Below are 18,383 nucleotides of genomic sequence, written 5' to 3' on the forward strand. Positions count from 1 at the left end.
TGGGAGTAAAAGAGTCTCACTCTTAGCAAGAGAAAAAAAACAAACCCCAAAAATCCAGCAAAGCTGCTGGGGGACTCACTAGGTTTGGGAAATTAGCCTTATAAGAGAATTCTCCCTAACATCCAGTCATTTCTTTGAAGAATTAATTAAGCTTTTTGTGGTCTATTAACAAGCATTTCTAAACTAATTTCCTCTCGTTCTAATAGTTTGGTACAAGCCTCTTTCCACATATTAAGGGCTGTTGCAGTTGTTGTCAGTGATTTGCTATAGATGATGTCGATCGATGGCAAATTTTCCGTCAGTAGGGTCTTTCTAAATAGCATGAGGGATTTCCAGTTTTTTGATGTTTCCAGTGATTGTAGTGCAAGTTCAGGTCGTATACGCAGGGCTGGAAAGGTAGGTGGCAAAGCTAGAATTTTCCTCCATATTATTCCTTCGAGCATCAGCCACATATCATGTGGTGCGTTCAACATGATTTCTGAGCCATAAGTTACTATGGCCATTATTTTCTGCGTATAGAATGTTATCACTGGTTTTAACGAAAAGGCTCCATATTTATCATGTAACATCTTTCCTGGACGAGCAAGGGATATCGCTTTTTCTTTCGTTTTCTCCACTCATTGTTTTTCCGTTTGATTTATCGTTAGCCCCAAATATTTGATAGATTCCAGCTTGGTTCCATTGAGAAATAGTGACAGAGGTTTTTGTTTTGTTTTGGCATTATGTGATAGGGTCCTCACTTTAGTTTTTTTGACATTGATTTTTAGGTCGTTTTTTTCAATGTATGATGCAAGCTTGTTAATACTTCTTTGTAGCCATATTCTCGTTTTATCAAAGAACACCAGGTCATCTGCGTATACTATATGTGATAGTTTAGTTTGATTCAGTTTTGGTGGATTAGCAATTCTGTTTAGTTGATGAACCCGGTAAGTAAAAGATGTAAAGATTAAAGAGAATGGCTGCAAGAGGGCAGCCCTGTTTCAAGCCATTTGATGTTAATATCGTAGTAGAAAGACGGGCAGCTTGTGAAAGTCTGACTAACTGATGTGTTGGTGTACAGAGCTATAATTGTTTGGAGGATATAATTTGGGCAATTCTACTTTAAGTTTTTCCCAGACCTTATCTGTTTATGAAATCAAATGCAAGCTCCAAAACAAAAAATACGGTATGAGTCGTTGTTCTCTCTTTAAATGCTTCTTCAAGTTTTAGTAAATTTAACAGGAGTAAGTTAATGGTAGTTCCAGCATTTAAAAGAAAAATCCTGTTTGCCTAGGATCAATCCTTCCTGAATCATTTGCCCATTTTATTAATTTCTTTAAAAGAAGCGATGCAAAGACCTTGCCCATCGGGTATAGCAGTGCTATGGGGCGATAGTTTATTGATAGCTTTCTATCACCTTGTTTTTAGATTAGTATGAGAATGACGGCCTTCCATGTTTGTGGGATTGTGTAAGTTCTGTCGATTGCTTTAAAGATTTCAAGACAGATATCCGTCCATATTTTTTGATTTTGTTTCAAATGGGCGTTACTAAGTCCATCCGGACCAGGCGCCCGAGATGGATTTAATTTGTTTATCTGTTCCAGAATATCTGTCCGATCCCATGCATGCGCCCATTTTGGCGAATTAATGTGTTGTTCTTGCTTTGTTGAGTTTTTATATAAAGTGGTAAAATGCGCGATCCAGGCCTTCTCTGACACGTTGTGTCATTTTGGTTTGTTGATTGTCTTGTTCATTAAGTAGATTCCATACATTTCTAGTGTTCTGGTTTCCTAATTCTTTTAGCACTGTTTCTGCATCATTTTGGGCTATCAGTGTTTTCATGCCTTTGATCCAGTTACGGTACTGTTTTAATTTGCGGCCCAATTCAGAAATGTAAAGATAGTTCTTTTGTTTCACTTGACTCAAGTTCTTTAGTTCTCGTTTCTTCAATGCTATGAGAGTGTTATATGCATGCTTATGTTTTTTTGGGGGGGTTTATTTGGCTTGTTAACCTGAATAAACAGTTTTAAAATCATACTATAGTCTGGGATATCATTTTGATGTCATAGTCTCATCTTAAACTTCACCGGTAAACTGGGGAGTTGCTGCTATTCTCAAGCAGGTCATGCGGGTGTTCAGGTAGTTGGATTTTTTGTTTTAAAGGCAGCTTTGCAGACCATTGAAATTGAAAGTTTGTTATGATCACTATTTTCGGTTGGCACATTTGAAAAGTTCAAAATATTTCCAGCAATCCCGGCAGAAGTCTAAATATAATCGAGGATTGCTAAGGATGAATGACCTTTCCATGTTGGTTTGGGCACCATTTGTTCCATTGTATTTTCATTGATCAGTGTAAATCGTCGTTTATTCATTTCCTTAGACCAGACTCTTGCTTTAATGGATTTTTCTAATATGTCTAGGTCTGTACCATCTTTTGCAAACAAGTGCATGTTAAGATCGCCGCAAATAATGAAGTCAATTTAAGGATATATTAATTGCATGTTATCGACTGCCGTAAACACTGTCAATGAAAGTCATTGGGGAAAGTACAATCGGGTTCCAGGACAAGTTGAAAAATCCTAATGTTTTTTGTTCCCGACCTTCCCATCAGATCTTGTGTTTTGTGTTGTATAGTTGTAATCTGAATCCATGAATTTGGATGTATTGTATTGTCTATTTCCCTACTGCCCTTTAATTCGATTAAAGTTATCAATCCAGCAGCTGGGCGACCTTTAGTTTGGTAACTGCCGGGTTAATACAGACCTCATATCCTTCGCAAATTGGAGCGGACGTAAACCACATTTCCTGCAAACAGATGCTTTGAAAACATTGTAGGTTAGTATGCTTGTTTTGTAGCATATGGCCCAAACCCCTTGTATTCCAACTGCCTAGAGAGCAGGTTATTTCCTTTATTTGTTAGTTATTTCATATTTTCTTGAGTTTCTAATCTGGAGCTTTCAAAATGATCATATTGACATCTGATCGGATGATTTGAGAAGCTTCTTTTCATGGAATTATAACTACTTCTGTGGTCGTCTTCATACTCAACGGTCTCCGATGGAATCCTTGTTGTCGGTTTATGTTTTGTGCATGGGTGGCTGGTTGACATCTAAATCCTGGCTTTGACTCATGCTATATATGTTTCAGTTCTTACAGGAAAATAATTGGTGAACCTTCCTCAGGATCCTAATTCAAATGAGTCACACTTCTTCCTTTGGTCCAATTAATGGAACCCTTTATATGTTCGAACGTATGGCCTAATGTCAAATAGGCCTTGCGTAGTTCCACTGCGCCTAAACCAAAGACAAATTCTAGCAGTTAGTGCTACTGGTCTTGAAACATACGAGGGTGTTGAAAAATTCAACTTGCTTTCTTGCAACATGAGGTAATGAAAAATAAATAATATAAATTACCTTACTTTGCGTGGTGGTGTTTGTTAGGGAGAATTCCCAATTCTGTGTTAATTTCCTTCTACCTTAGACCCCCAGCTCTTTTGCTGGACTTAAGACTTTAATTATTTTTATTCTGGTGAGAGATCTTTTTCCCCACTCTCTCGTGTATTTTTCTTTGATTTCAACCTTGTTTTTCTTTTGGTTTTGGAGTCTGACAAACTCCATAGGCATCTTTTGTAATGTGGCACACAGCACCCTCAGTGCAGTGTCAAAGAGAAGTCGTTTGGATTTCTCAAAGGTTTAAATACATTCTCTTGGATAAACTACTGTTTCCAAGAGTAGTAAAGTGAAATTGGCTTTACTTACTTTTCTACCTTTGTGGACCCAGCACACACTATCTTAAGATTGCTGGAGAGGTTACTTAGTATCCCCTTTTGTCTACCTTCTCATGTAGCATTTTTAAGTTACGCTTTCTACAATTAATGGCTGGTGGCAGTGGTTTATTTTTCCTACCATCGTGCCTTTTTTCCACAGGCTGAATCCTCAGCTGCAGTATTGCACCCATGGGTGCCCATTTTGTCAAAATGTCCCGGTCTCCTTTTTTGCCATTTCTTGTGTGAAAGGTCCTTCTTGAGATTTACTCCGCGCGCCAAACCAGGCTTGGTCCCTTTGTTCGTTTTGTCTTTGGCGGGGTTCACTGCTGAAGCCCGTCTCCGGCTCCAGCGTGTGTGGCAGGGCAGGAAACGAGGGAGGTTCCAGAAACTCCCAGCTTGGTTACACGAATGCACCCAAAGGTGATTGGCCGGCTGGCTGTCCTTGGAGGACAGCTACCCTGGTGTGCGAGTGACAGCTAGGCTGCAAATGAAAGGGAAAAACCTGCATAAAAGGCGAGGTCTTTTGTAAGGAAGTCAGAGTTGACCACTGGACGAAGGAACCGAAGAAGAAACTTGGAGAAGCTTGCTGAACCCTCCTGGACCGTTGGTTTGCCGGATGTAGCCCTGCTGCATTGCTGAAACTGAAATTTTAATCGACTAGAGCAGCCCTGCAAGGACGACTTCGCCCCTTGGGTTGGTGGGACTAATCAACCGAAGACTAACTCGACTGGAACCCCTCTCTATGCTGGCTGTACTGCTTCGCTGCTGCAGGAACTGAGTGCCAGGGGACAGAAACACCAGAATCCAGTGCATCGCCTTCAGCCGGACCCGAGCTCCAGGAAGATCCTACGGACTAACTCGAAACAGGACTAACCAAGCTTGAGCCACCTCAAGAGAGAGCTGGACCCCAGAAGCAAGGAAAGTCCACAAGGTGTCCAAGAACCGCGGTGGTGCTATTTGCGAGTAGCTGAAACCACAAAGAACTGCGGTATCAAAAGTGTGCCCATTGCTGCTGCCGACCTTCAAATCATAGTGCAGGAGTCCCCAGACAACGTCTTCGACCTTGTCCCCACGACTGAGCCCCACGAACAGGATCTGCAGGAACTACATCAGGAACAGAAGCCAGTTGGAACCTTTCTTCCCACTCAAGGTACTGTGTAACTAGGGGTAATTACCTCTTGTGTGCTCACACTGTAGACTTGCATTTGCTGCCTTTTGCAGAGTTGCCTGTGGCCCAACAGGGATTTCTTTTTAGAACAACCTTTAACATTGTGTAAGACTTTTGTGGTCATCTTCAAGAAGTGCCTCAGTTCCCTTAACTTTGCGCAATTGGCATTGGCTGTCCTGGCTCCCTGGAGACGCTTCTTAACCTCTGACTTTGTGTTGATCTGTCCCTCCAAAATGTCATACACACCTTACTTGTACAGCTGGGAAAGGGTTAACCAATATTGCATTGGGGATTGAAAAGTGCTTACCTGTTTGAGAAACTGGTTAACCCTTGCTCCTTCCCTAACCTTTTCCTTATTACACCAACCTCAGTATTGTCTTAAATGTACAAGTGATATATTAATGCCCACGGTGTCCTAGGAATTGAAGTCACCTCAGGGTGTAGGTAGTGTGTGTGCCATCCCAAAAGGGTATCCACTTATTTACTGAAACAGAGTATATTTTTGAAGTGCATTTAAGGGTTGCATTTTGCTCCCTTCTAAAGACTGCTTATTTTAAAACCAACTTAAATTTATAAATAATATTTTATAGTGACTAACATACTCTTAGTCCCCTTTGCTCCATACTGCACAGGCATCCCTCGCAAGGAATGGGAGACAGAATCTTTTTCACCAGAAAAACCCTTCTTCCCCCTTAAATTTAGAGGCGCGCAGGAGTGCGGCCCTGGGAGCATGCGCTGCCCTGACTTCGCCCTCTGGCGCCACCCCTCAGTCCCCATTGACGCGTCGATAACAAAATTAACATTGCCTAATGACACCAGTTTTATTAGGGGGGGGGCTGCTGGGACTTATGGAGAAAAGGGGACTAAAAGTACGTTAGTCACTACATTGAGTAACTTATAATTACTTTTACGTCCCGTCCGCTTTCCTCCATACTGCATGGGTGATTACAACTGAATGTAGCCACAGGGCGGAGAGGAGACCCTCCTTAAGCAAACAGGTTCCAGAGAACCACCTGTCCGAACGCCGCGTCTGATCTAGAGCCGGCATCCAAATAGTAGTGCCTGCAGAAAGCCGAAGGGGTGGCCCATGTGGCCGCCCTGCTTATGACTTGCCAGGGGACATGCCGTTGGAAAGCAATGGCAGTTGCCTTGGGTCTGAACGCGTGGGCATGCATGTTAGCCAGCGATGGCTTATGCTGTCCCTCGTAGGCTTCTTTGATGGCCGAGACTATCCACTGGGCTATGGAGGCCTTGATTGCCCGATACCTCACTCTTGAACCTCCAAAGGTGATGAATAGAGCGTCCGACTTGCGCAAAGCTCTTGGTCCTGTCCAAGTAGAATTTCAGTGCACCCCTGACATCAAGACAGTGCAGAACTCTCTGCACCTCGTCTTTGGGCTCAGCTAAAATCGTGGGCAGCACAATTTCCTCGTTCAGATGGAATGCAGAAGGCACTTTAGAAAGGAACGCTGGGTGCGTCCGCAGGACTAACTTGTCCTTGTGAAACGTAGTATATGGCTCAGAGGCGACCAGCGCCTGAATTTTGCTGATTCTGCGAGCCGAGATAAGGCCAACTAGCAAGGCCGTTTTAATGGTGACCAGCCTGATGTCGGATGACGCCATTGGTTCGAATGGTTTATGCGCCACGACACCCAACACTCTGTTGAGGTCCCACAAGGGGTGTCGCTTCTTGATGGGTGGGTAGAGCCTGGCGAGACCCACCAAATGTTTCTTGACAATCGGGTTGGAGGAGGAAAAGCTCTCCTCCTCCGATTTTCTGTAAGCCCCAATGGCTGCCAGGTAAGTGCGGCAAGTGTCCACCTGCACGCCTGAATGGACGAGATGTGCCAAAAAAAAAAGAGCACGCCGTCCAGGGAACATGCAAGAGGGTTAATGCCCTTATAGTCTGCACAGTGGCAGAACCTGGTCGACTTTCTCTTATACCGGGCCCTGGTTGATTTGCTCCTGGCGCCCTGTATGATCTCTAAATTAGCTTTAGAGAGGCTTAGATGTACTAGCGTGACCTGTTCAGGAACCACGCTGTGAGGGCTAATTTCTCTGGTGCTGGGTGGATTATCCTGCCCCCCCTGCTGTGCCAGAAGATGTGCTGGGCTCGTCGGCAGGCGAATGGGAGGCCTCTCCGAGAGGCTGAGCAGCTCAAAGAACCATGGCCTCACTGGCTACCCTGGAGCCATTCGGATGATGCTGAGGAGGCGAGACTCCTTGATCTTGCATATCACCCTTTGAATCAGGGGAGTGGGAGGGAAGGCGTATGCTGTCCTTCCGTCCCACCTGATCTGCATAGCCTAGTGAGCCCGGGCCCTGACAGGAGGTGAACAGTTGGCACTTTGTTGTCCCGGGAGGCAAAGAAGTCCACCTGTGGGTGGCACCATTTAAGGTTGGATTTCCCCGGCAGGTGGACCACCGTGAGGAAGAGTTTGTTCTCCAGGGCCCATTCCCACATGCAGACTGCAAGCCTGCACAGTGGGGGGATGTGGGGCTGGTGCCTCCCTGCTTGTTGATATAGAACATGCTGGTCGGGTTGTCTGTCTGAATGATGATGGCCTTGCCCTTGATGACCAGGAGAAAGGCCTCGAGCGCCAGCCAGATGGCCTGCAATTCCAGCAAATTGATGTGATACTCCTGCCGGGTCCAGGTGCCATGGACGCAGTGGTCATCCAGGGTGGCCCACCCAACCCTCGAGAGAAAAGTCTGTGGTGATGGGGACTTCTGGTGTAGGTTGCCGGAAAGGCTTGCCCGCACTCCGGTTACAGTCCCCTGACCACCATGTGATGTCTGGGTGAAGTGATAGCGGACGTTGATCATCTATGACTAATGGCCCCGTTACTGGATCCAGGATGCTGCAAAGTGCAGCTGTATCCTCCTCATCGTGAGCCTTGTGTGGGGGACAGCCAAGAGGACTGCTGCCAAGAGACCCAGTAGGTGTTGGTACCATTAGGCCGAGGTCACTTCTCTGCTGAGGAAGTGCGCTGTGGCTCTCTGAGTGCAGTGATCTTGTCCTACGAGGGAAAAACATTATCGGAGCACGTGTCCCAAATGAGGCCCAAGAAGTTCAGAGTCTGCGTGGGCTGCAGCTGTGACTTCTTGAGGCTAAGTGAAAAACCCAGTTCGTGCAGTGTGTTCATAAGAGCGCAGGAGGTATGGTGCACTGTTTCCAGAGATGTAGCCATGATGAGCCAGATAAGGGTAAATATGGTGGCCTTTCAACCTGTGGAGGACCGCACTGTGTTCATCAGCCTGGTAAAGACCCTGGGTGTCGAGTTGAGGCTGAAAGGGAGCACCTTGTATTGGAAATGGTAGCCCATGATCCTGAATTGTAGAAAGCAATGATGAGGCTGGCAGATCGGGACTTGTAGGTACGCGCCCTTCAGATCCAGAAAGCACATATAGTCTTTGCACAGTGTCTCCGCTATCAAAGCTGATGTAACCATCTTAAATGTTTGGAGAGGTTGAGGGTGGAAAGGTCCAGCACAACTCTCAGGCACGTCTGGCTCATTTTCTGAATGGCAAAAAGCCCAAGCCTCGCTGGGAGGCTGGGACTTCCTCCACTACCTCGCTTTCGATGAGCGAGCAGGTCTCCGCCAAAAGAGTTGCTGTCTCAAACTGTGGGAGTGGAGGAGCGAAGGGAGAAGAGGCTGGGATAGGAAGGCGGCTACCCCGTGGAGACTACAGAGAGGATCCAGGGGTCCGCGAAATTCTGGCGCCAGAAATGTCCATGGTGAGCAAGCCTGCCCCCCCCTGCAGACACGTGGACCTGAAGGGGCGTGTCTTATCAGCTTTCCCTCTGAGGCTACTGCAGAGGAGGGGGACTGGAAAAAGCCCTTACTCCCCCCCACCCTTTTTGTTGTTTGTGCCGATGGTGAGACGGCAAACAGTCAGGATGCCTAGACCTCCGCTCTTGGAAGCAGCGGAAACCACTGTATGTGCGCCCCTTCTCAGAGAGTTGCTTTGACTGGGTGTACAGTTTGGGCGTGGTTTTTATAAGAATGGATAAAGGCTTGGCCGTTTGAGAGCTGTTTTTCTTTTTATCCAGCTCCTCGTCCGTTGTGGAGTGGAAGAGGTCACTCCATTCGTACGGAATATCAAGTATGTGTTCCTGGACATCTGGGTTGAATTTTGTAGCATGGAGCCAGGCCATTCTTGACATGTCCGTGGCAAGACAGATGGCACAGCCAGGTGTCAATGTGGGCCACAGAGGACTCCATGATGTCCTGCGCCACGATCTTGGCCTCTGCCAATCCCGCCTTGAATCGTGACTGGCTCTGCGCCGGAAGCTCTGGGAGGAAATCCGCAATTTCCCGCCAGAGCCTCTGGTTGACAGCTGCCAGCATGGCATCTGTGTTGGCTTGAAGCAGGTGCAAGGATGCGTTGGAATACAGCCTCTTCCTGTACGCCTCCAAGATCATCTCCTCCTTGCCTAGCAGCGCTGCAGCGGAGGGGGCTGTAGATGACTGAGGCTTGGAGTACAGTGATGCTGCAGAGATCACCGAAGAGTGTGGCTGAGGATGGGCCGATAGCAAGAGTGTATCCCCCTCCATCTGACTGTACTTGGCGTCTAGATGTTTATTCACCGGCTAGGCTGAGTGGGACTTGAGCCAACCCTTCTTGGCCAAGGCAACTACACAATCCCGTTGCAAGGTAGGCCATAAGGCTTATTGTGCTGTGCCATTCATTCAAACTAGTATTTACTCTGACGCCGGAATTGCTGCTGCAAATTTTTCACTTATACTACATCAGCCATTGCTTTGAGCCTACTGCTCGCTTGCTAGAAACAACCGATCTTGCAAGAGTGAACCTCCACCATCAGCCACGAGGTTTCACCATTACAAGATGGCCGCCTGTCGGATTTGACTACCTCCAGCACTGTTTTCCTAGTGCTACTCCTATCGAGTCTGTTGATTGGTCGCCGCAAGCCGGCCCTCTCCACGAAGGCTCGACTCACAAAGGCTCTCCCTGTCCCAAGCCTGTCCTCAGCCTTCCTCGCCGTTCGCCCAGACTATGCCCTTTTTCCCCCGTTCTACTTTGACCGGTATCAGGTAATATTTTCGCCAGCAAAAATATTGCCGTACATATGGTCGTCGGGAACGGCCATAGGCGATATTTTTGGTGGCGAAAATATTAGGTGCGGGGGTGTCCCCCGCACATAAAAAATGATGCAGGGGTTGCGGGGGTGTCCCCCGCAGGGTCTGTGTTATTTTCACCGCAAAAATATCACATGGAACCCTTTGACCACCATCAAGACCTTCTTGTCCGGAGCCGTCTCCTACTGAACTGCCTATACCTTCATCTTCCTACTACTGTAAAACAGTCCATCACTCCCATCATTGCTTGCCTACTGTTACTCTGCTCTCATTTTTTTACGTGGTTCCCTACCTCCTTATAGGAGCTATTCCTTTCCCACTCCGATGCTATGTGCGCCTGCTCATCTCCCACTCGCTTCTTATCTTGCTTGATCGCACCCTCCTCAGCATTGGGCTCATCGCCAAGCTGTATACACCACCCTGTATAATGGCCCATGTTCACACATTATACATTTCCTTGCCACCATACCATTGGTAATACCTGCGGCCACGCTGCTTCATATACTGACTCTCCTTTCCGCTGTGTCAACTTTTTGCTTTTATGCCCGCGGACCAGCCGCCACAGCTCACCGCTGGTCGTATGCACTGTGACCCTCACCTTTGCCCACCTCTACCACACTATCTCTTATAGAACCTGAACTGCCTGCACAATTGCCGACCTGTTTATTACGCTCTATGCAGCCCTCATGATTGTCCATGGTTTGACAACTTCATGTTTTTTGCTCTTCCCTTAGTCCACCAAATACACTGTCAGCTTCTATTTGTTGCATGTATGCCTTGAATCAGTACCTAGCCTGCATTGCATATCCCAGTTGCTACCCTATCCTGTGCTTTTGCAACACACCTCGACCTGGTAAACCCACCATTTGCTGCTATGCTCGCCCAGAGTCCTACTCTTGCATGGTCTCAACATGTGCTTTATCTCTTAGTTCAACTACTAGCACTGTTAGGACCACTACTTATTGCGTTAATACCATTAACATAGTCCCACGACTGACTTGCCCACACGTTTTCACCTTATCCTCCTGCGCCTCACAACCTGTACGCAACATGCATCTCATCTCTCATATGCAAGGCACCATCATTGCCTCGTGTCACGCACGGCACCATCATCGCCTCGTGTCACGCACGGCACCATCACCTCACATTGCCCACCACGGTCGACCCTCTAGCTGCTAACCCTTACCTTAACTCCCCATCTCTATGGCTCCAACACTTCCCCATGAAGCCCACACCTAACCAACCCTGCACGGTACCTGTGAGAAACTTTAGACTAGGTTCAAGACTCCCTCACATCTCCCACCGCCCTACTAACACTAACTTGCCAGCCAAACCAGCACGCACTACATTCACAGCCCTTAGCCAACAACTCGATTCCACACCCATATTTAACACACCCACTCTGGACACCCCTTTAGATCCAAGTACCACAACCAGCCTCAAAGCTGCATTGGTCAACAATAGGTCACTCACGGCCCATGCTCTCGACATGGCTGACCTCATCACAACCCACGAGCTGGACCTCAGACATTACGGAAACATGCTTCACGCTGCCTCAGGACCTCTTCTTTCCTTAGCCATCCCTGAAGGCTACACCATCAGAAGTGATCGTAACACCGATCAAATTAAAAGAGGCGGTGTGGCCATCACCCACAAAACCTCGATTAATCTCTGACTCTCTACTGGCTCCCTGCCAAATTACTTCAGCAGAATTACTCATAGCTAAGATAGCCATCACCCCGAACCAGACTATTATACTCCACATTATTATACAGACCTCCTGGCCCACTATCCACGTTTGCTGAAGACCTCTCCCATGTCCTTGCCGACAACACCAAGTCCAAGTCCCAAATCATTGTATTAGGTGATTTCAATCTAGGCTACCAAGACCCTAATGATGCCCCCGCCCACAAAATCAACAACCTATTACTTGACCTGGGTTTCAATCAACGGGTCACCTCACCAACTCATTCTAAGGGTAGGACCCTCGATTGGATAGCTGACTTAAATTGTGACACTCCTGTCAACTCTAATCAACCATGCGCATGGACCGACCATCACCTTATTACTTTCAGTATCCCCACTAAAATCCTCCATTCCATCCCTAATATAGCACCAGCCACAACCACAAGAAATAAGCGTAACATAACCTGCGCCAAACTACTCCCATTCACCCTCCCCGTCCTTAATGATCTCTCTTCTTCATGCTCTGATCCCACAGTCCTGGTAGACACTTTCAATCAGACCATGCTAAAAGCACTTGAACTCATCGCACCCTCCAAGTTACAAAAACCCAAACCTCGGGCCCACCTCAACTCCTGGTTCACTCCACAGTTGAGAACCCTTACTAAAGAAAAAATTATTCTTGAATCACGCTGGAAGAGCTACCCAATGGAAGCTAATAAAGCTAGTGTTGCCCTAGCGACTTTAAATGACAAAGAAGCCATATTCTCTGCCAAAAAAGAGACATACAATAAACGCATCGAACTTGCCCAGTCCAGCACCAAGGAGCTATTCAAAATCCTTAAGGAACTGGAATCCCCTGCCACTCCGCCAGACACCTGCTCCAAAGATAGTATCTGGTGTGCCAACATTCAAAAGGCCCTCCTGGGCAAGATCGCCACCCTCCAAACCAAAATCAATGAGAAAAAAAAGACCTGCAGTCTAGTCCATCACATAACGTCACTAGGGATAACTCCAAAACTAATGTTGAACTTCTGCAACCATTTAGCTTCTCACCTCTCCATCACAGAAGTTGAACACATCATCAAGACCCTTAAACCCTCCAATTATCAGGGGCACCTATGCCCAGCCACCATTATTAAGGAGGCCTCACATAACTTAGCGCTCTTCATCACTACACTTATAAAATCCTCCTTCAGCTCTGGGATTGTCCCAAACAACCTCAAGTATGTTTGGGTCATTCCACTCCTAAAAAAAAAACCATTTTGGATACCAACATACCCACTAATTACCGGCCGATTACCACAGTCCCTTTTCTTCTTAAAATCCTTGATCATGCGGCATACCTGCAGATTCAAGAGTATCTGGAAACCAATAATCTCCTAGGATTAAGGCAACCTGGGTTCCAACTGCGTTATGGCACTGAAAATGCTCTTTTAGACCTCAAAACCCAGATTGAGGACCTAAAGGATAAGGGCAAACTTGCCCCATTACTCCTTTTTGATCTCTCTGCGCTTTTGATTTAGTAAATAACCAAATCTTATGCTGCCACCTTAAAACTGCTGCCCACCTCTCTGACAAAGCTACAGCCTGGATCACCTCCTTTCTGGACAATAGATCCATGAGGGTCTTCTCTCCTACTGCCACTGCTGAACCCTCTCCTGTCACTTGTGGAGTTCCTCAAGGATCATGGGTTTCCCTAACACTCTACAACGTATTCACAAAACCCCTCTTTGGCATCCTGGATCAACTGGGAGTCACTTGTACCAACTACGCTGACGACACCCAAATACTTATCCCCATCACAAGAGACCACAAAACCGATTCCCTAGCCATCAACGCCATTTATCAAGTCATCCAGGCATGGATGGCGCAACATGAAGTGTGTTTAAATGATGAAAAGACCAAGCTCTTCATCCTTGGTTCCCACCAAAGACTTAGCAAGCTGGACCCATCGTTCAAATCCTTCACCATTGATGGTAACACCATTAAAGTGCCAAGGATACTAAAACACTTGGCATCTAACATTGACTCCACACTCTCACTATCCAGTCAAACTAATGCAGCATCTTCTGAAGCATCTTACACATGCAAGCTCATCACAGCATGCCGCCCATTCCTTTCACCAGCCAACTGCACCACACTAGCTAGGACCCTGGTCCTATCCAAAATTGATTATTGCAATGCCCTCTACCTGGGCACCAACCAATGCAATATAAATAAACTACAAATCATCCAAAAGAAACGCTATCAGAGCGGCTCTTAACATTCCTAGGTGTAACGCTCACCTGATTCCCGCAGAGGCGCCGGTCTTGACTGGGTGAATACCGTATCTTCAAAGGTGATGTGTAACACACGGTTGGCTCTTTGGGCTGGACCTCTGTGCACTGTATGTCTGACTCGAAGAGTACGATGTCTGCAGATAGAAAATATGGGATTAATGAACTGGGGTTATTGGGTGCCTCTCTTTTCTTCCCTTTCTCTTCTCCTGTAGAACCCCAAAGGTTAACGCTCTCACCTTAGGTAAGTGAACGCTGAGCTCTCCATCTGCCTCGGGGCAGGGTGCCGTAACCAGTTTCTTCACTGGATAAAGGTGCAGGCCTCTTGACCTCAGTGGACTGCTGTCCGTCGTTTACTGCACGAACGGTAAATTCTGGGTACTTCAAATGTCTTTAAAAGTCTTTTGTAATGATATCTCTTGTTTTGCAGGGTTCCGGCGATGGCGGATGGCGGGCTGAAGAGAGTTGAGGATCGAACCCGCGTGAGGAATAGAAGCGCCTGGAAGCACGTAAGTAAGCGCTTGTTGCCGGCTTCACGATGCGCACTAACTGTCCCTTTATCTTGCAGGTACAAGTTCGGAGCTGCTGAAGGGTGCTGGAATACCCACTGGATTCGGCGTGGGAAGGAGTAATGGCACGTGAGTAATAAAGTTGCCCAATGTCTTCAAACGCACCTTCTTTTGTCTTTCAGATGCGGGATGCAGCGCCGAAGGCCTCCGGAGCGTGCGAAGAGTTGGTAAGCTTTTGTCTTTCAGATGCCGGAATGCAGCGCGAGGCGTTGGTGACAGCCGATGAACCAGGTAAGAGATGCGCTGTCACTGAAGACCGTAGTGCTAACCTGTTCTTTCTTGTCTTTATAGGTGTTGCTGAAGACTGGATTCCAGGATGGTAAGCCTTTTTTCCCTTAGGCCCAGGATCAGATGCAGAAGACACGATGAGCGTTCTGCTGCAGAGGATGCAGAATAACGCAAAGCAAGATTCATCCATCGGGTGTGGTTTAAATAGCCTCCTGTAGTGCTTAGGTGTCTCCTTCCACAGCCTCGCCTAGGTAAGAAAAGAGTTCCTGCTTTCCAGAAGAGTTCCAGTGTTCTGAACCTAGGGAGTGGCTCTTGCCCCACCCAACAGGAAAAGTAGTCCCAAACAAAGAGGATCAGGGGCTCAACTGGCAGGTAAGTAAGCAGCATGGTCTGCTGCAGGTAAGTCCACCCAAGCATTATGAGCCCGGCGCTTCCAGCGCTGGGACTGGGCATATTTATGAGCCCGGTGCCACTGGCGCCAGGACAGGGTCCAAAAGGTCCCAATTGGGACTGGCTGGCACTCGGAACCTGGGTTATGGGTCTGCTTCCAAGGGAGTTGGGTAAGTCCTGACCTTTTGGAACCAGAGATCATGACACTAGGAACCTTCCCATCTCGGACTCCAGACGGAATCTCCGCTGGCTCTCAGTCTCCTAAAGAGTCTCTCTTAAAGTACTTTCGCTCACACACAAAAGCCTTGCCAACCAAGCCCCCAGCTACTTAGCCAACAGATTTACACTACATACCACCTCCAGACCACTCAGAAGTGCCCAAACCATTTGCCTTGACATCCCACACTTCAACCTCCAAAGATCCTGTGGACGTAGCTTCCCAGTCCTAGCAGCCAAGTTATGGAACTGGCTACCTAATCCCCTTAGAGCTGAAACCTCCTTCCCAATCTTCAAGCGCAAAGCCAAAGCTTGGCTGTCTACCCATGACTTACCATGATTCTACCTTATAGTCTTTAGCTACAGCATTAACTGCCCACTGCCTTAACCTGCTAGTCTACAATTGTATATTCTTTGTATTATTTGTATATTTCTGTATATTTAATTCAAATGTTTGTGCCTGTATCATGCCTGTAACCAAGTGACGCGCCCGGATGCCCTGGGGCCTGGTGCGCTTTATAAATAAAAAATACAACTACGTTGTTCTGCATCGGGATCCCCGTTCTGGCAATGGGACGTAGCGTGAGGACTTCTGCGAGGACCCCCTCTGCTGGTTGCTCGACCTCAGGCTGAGGAAGGACCAAGTACTCTTTGGCGGAAGACGGCTTGTTGGGTGGTCATCCTCATCTGTGTCCACCTGCGGATCCGGAGGGTGCGGATCCGGGAGGTCCGGCACCAGAGGGGGAGTGCTGGGAGCAGGGGGCTGCGGTAAGGGGACCGGAGCCAGAGGCTGATGCGAAACCACCTGCGCAATCGGCTGGGGGGCTGGAGCGGGCTCCTGAGGCTGAACTGGGACCGGAGGAGCCTGTACTGGGGCCTGAGGCGCCAGCAGGACAATTGGAGGGGGCAAGTCCCTGATGGTGTCCCTTTGGATGAACCCCATCTTTGGAGATTTCATGAGCCCAAGGAACTTTTCAAAGAACCGGTCTCCTTCACAGGCTGGATTGGTGGTAGACGATATTGACGGGGTAGCGGGCAGCTGCTGGAGCCGCTGCGTGTCCTGCCCATATGGACGCAGCGGGAACCCACCTTGCACAAAGGAAGGATAAGCTGTAGGCCACATACCTGGTTGACACCAGCCCCTACTGGACACACAGCCCTCCGCCTGCCTTCCCTGGAGGAGTGTCGGCCGGATGTCTGGTTTTTCTGCCGCCGCGGCAATCTGGTCGAGCTGCCTTCCACATCCCTGCGTTGTGTTGGACAATGGGGCCTACCCTGTTTCTCAGGCCCAGGCCCAGGAGGCGTTACGACCTCGGTGGATCTGTCGGTAGAACTGCATAAAGGCACCCCCCTTAGACATGATGCTGTACTAGAGCATAGCCCCTCGGGGGAAGACCCGGAAAAAGGACCTTGCAGTCCCTCAGCACCCTCACCGGGAGGATCTACAGATCTCTCGGCCAGTGGCTGATACAGCCTCGGTACTTGAGTTGGTCCGAGGACTTGGGCGGTCCCCTCCCGCGCGGGTGAGTCCTTGGGAAGGAGTCTCCCTTGCGGGGTGCACTGGAAAAGAGCGGCCCTAGATTGGGCTTGGATTGAAGGTAGACGAAGTCCTTTAGGTTAGAGAACAAAGTTTGCTTTCCCTAGGACTGGTCTTCCGCTGGTGACACAAATACTTTACTGTTGTTGCTGTGTTGTCAACACTTGTGGCAAGTGGTATTTAAGACTGTTGTCGCGTCTCCCTGGAGTTAGTGGCGGGAAAGAATGAGACACTTCAGTGCACAAAATGGACTTGCGCCAAGTTGTAGTAGCTTAGAGTCTTTATTTTTCCATTAACAAACTGCCCTCACAATGACATGTTCCTGCTAATTGGCCTCTCTCAAATTTGGGCATAGTAACAATCATCCATAATTGGCTGCAAGTGTAAGTTCATGTGTTCATATGAAGGGTTCAATCCTCGTACGGCGTATTAACAGGAATAGATCCCTCGACCGTGCTGTTCTTGGCTCAGCGAGGTGCCATGTTCTTCCAGAGTTTGAGAAAGGCTCAATCAACCGAAACACGTGTCATCTGTGAGGGCAGTTTGTTAATGGAAAAATAAAAGACTAAGCTACTACAACTTGGTGCAAGTCTCCAGGAGTCTTCCTTCATTAAGCCCCTTAGGTCATCTGGAGGCGAGCTGTGGAAGAGCTCCCTCCACCTGGCCAATCTGTTCTTCAGAGACCTTTAGGAAAGCGCATTACATGCGGTACATGCTTGCTAGCCGTGGTCAGGGCCAAGGCACCATAGGCAGAGAGCGTTGGGGGGGTCTTTAGTCGGAAAGGGCCTGTTGCAGGATGGACTCCTGTAGAAGTCGACATGCGCCGGGGAGGAGCGTGACGCCTGAGGACTGAGTACCCGAATGAAAAGACAAAGAGAAGAAGTATCCACGCATGGAATAACATGGCCGAAGCCAAACCCAGGAGCGCTGGTGAATTCGGCCCGTTCCTGTCGACGCAGAAAAGGGGACTGAGGTGTGGAGCCAGAGGGCGGAGTCAGGGCAACGCATGCTCCCATGGCCACAACCCTGCACGCCTCTAAATCTATAGGGGAAGAAGGGTTTTTCTGGTGAAAAGGGTTCCTTCTCCCTTCCCACGTGAGGGACGCCTGTCCAGTATGGAGGAAAGAGGACTGGACATAAAAGTACCTCAAGTATAAGTGTTATTTGAATACCTGTCACTGTGAATCTCTAGGTTACAACCCTACAGCTCACATTGAAACCTTTTGAGAAGCCTGGCTGCTCAGTTACTCTACCAACTTGTGTGGTAAAGGCCTATCCCAAAAAACCACATGCTGGGTCAGGAGCCCTGACTGCATCGAAAGATCAGAAAAGCCACTTGAGGAACCACTTGATGAATCTGAGAACACAGTGAGGATCTTCCCGGGGATATGGTGTAGCGTGAGATGGCTGCCAGGTGTACCTTGATGGATGCGTGAGCCAGTCAAGCTCTTGTCAAGGACAGCAAG

At 48.0% G+C, this 18,383-nt stretch overlaps 1 protein-coding gene across 5 annotated transcripts in view; it reads right to left on the minus strand.

Moving 5' to 3' along the window:
• Window positions 1–18,383, minus strand: part of ZNF280D (zinc finger protein 280D) — a 1,333,168-nt gene that overhangs the window by 227,808 nt on the left and 1,086,977 nt on the right. The gene's annotated exons all lie outside the window — the stretch shown is intronic.

Source organism: Ambystoma mexicanum, chromosome 11 (assembly GCF_040938575.1).
Source record: "Ambystoma mexicanum isolate Mex_15411 chromosome 11, UKY_AmexF1_1, whole genome shotgun sequence".
Classification (NCBI taxonomy): domain Eukaryota; kingdom Metazoa; phylum Chordata; class Amphibia; order Caudata; family Ambystomatidae; genus Ambystoma; species Ambystoma mexicanum.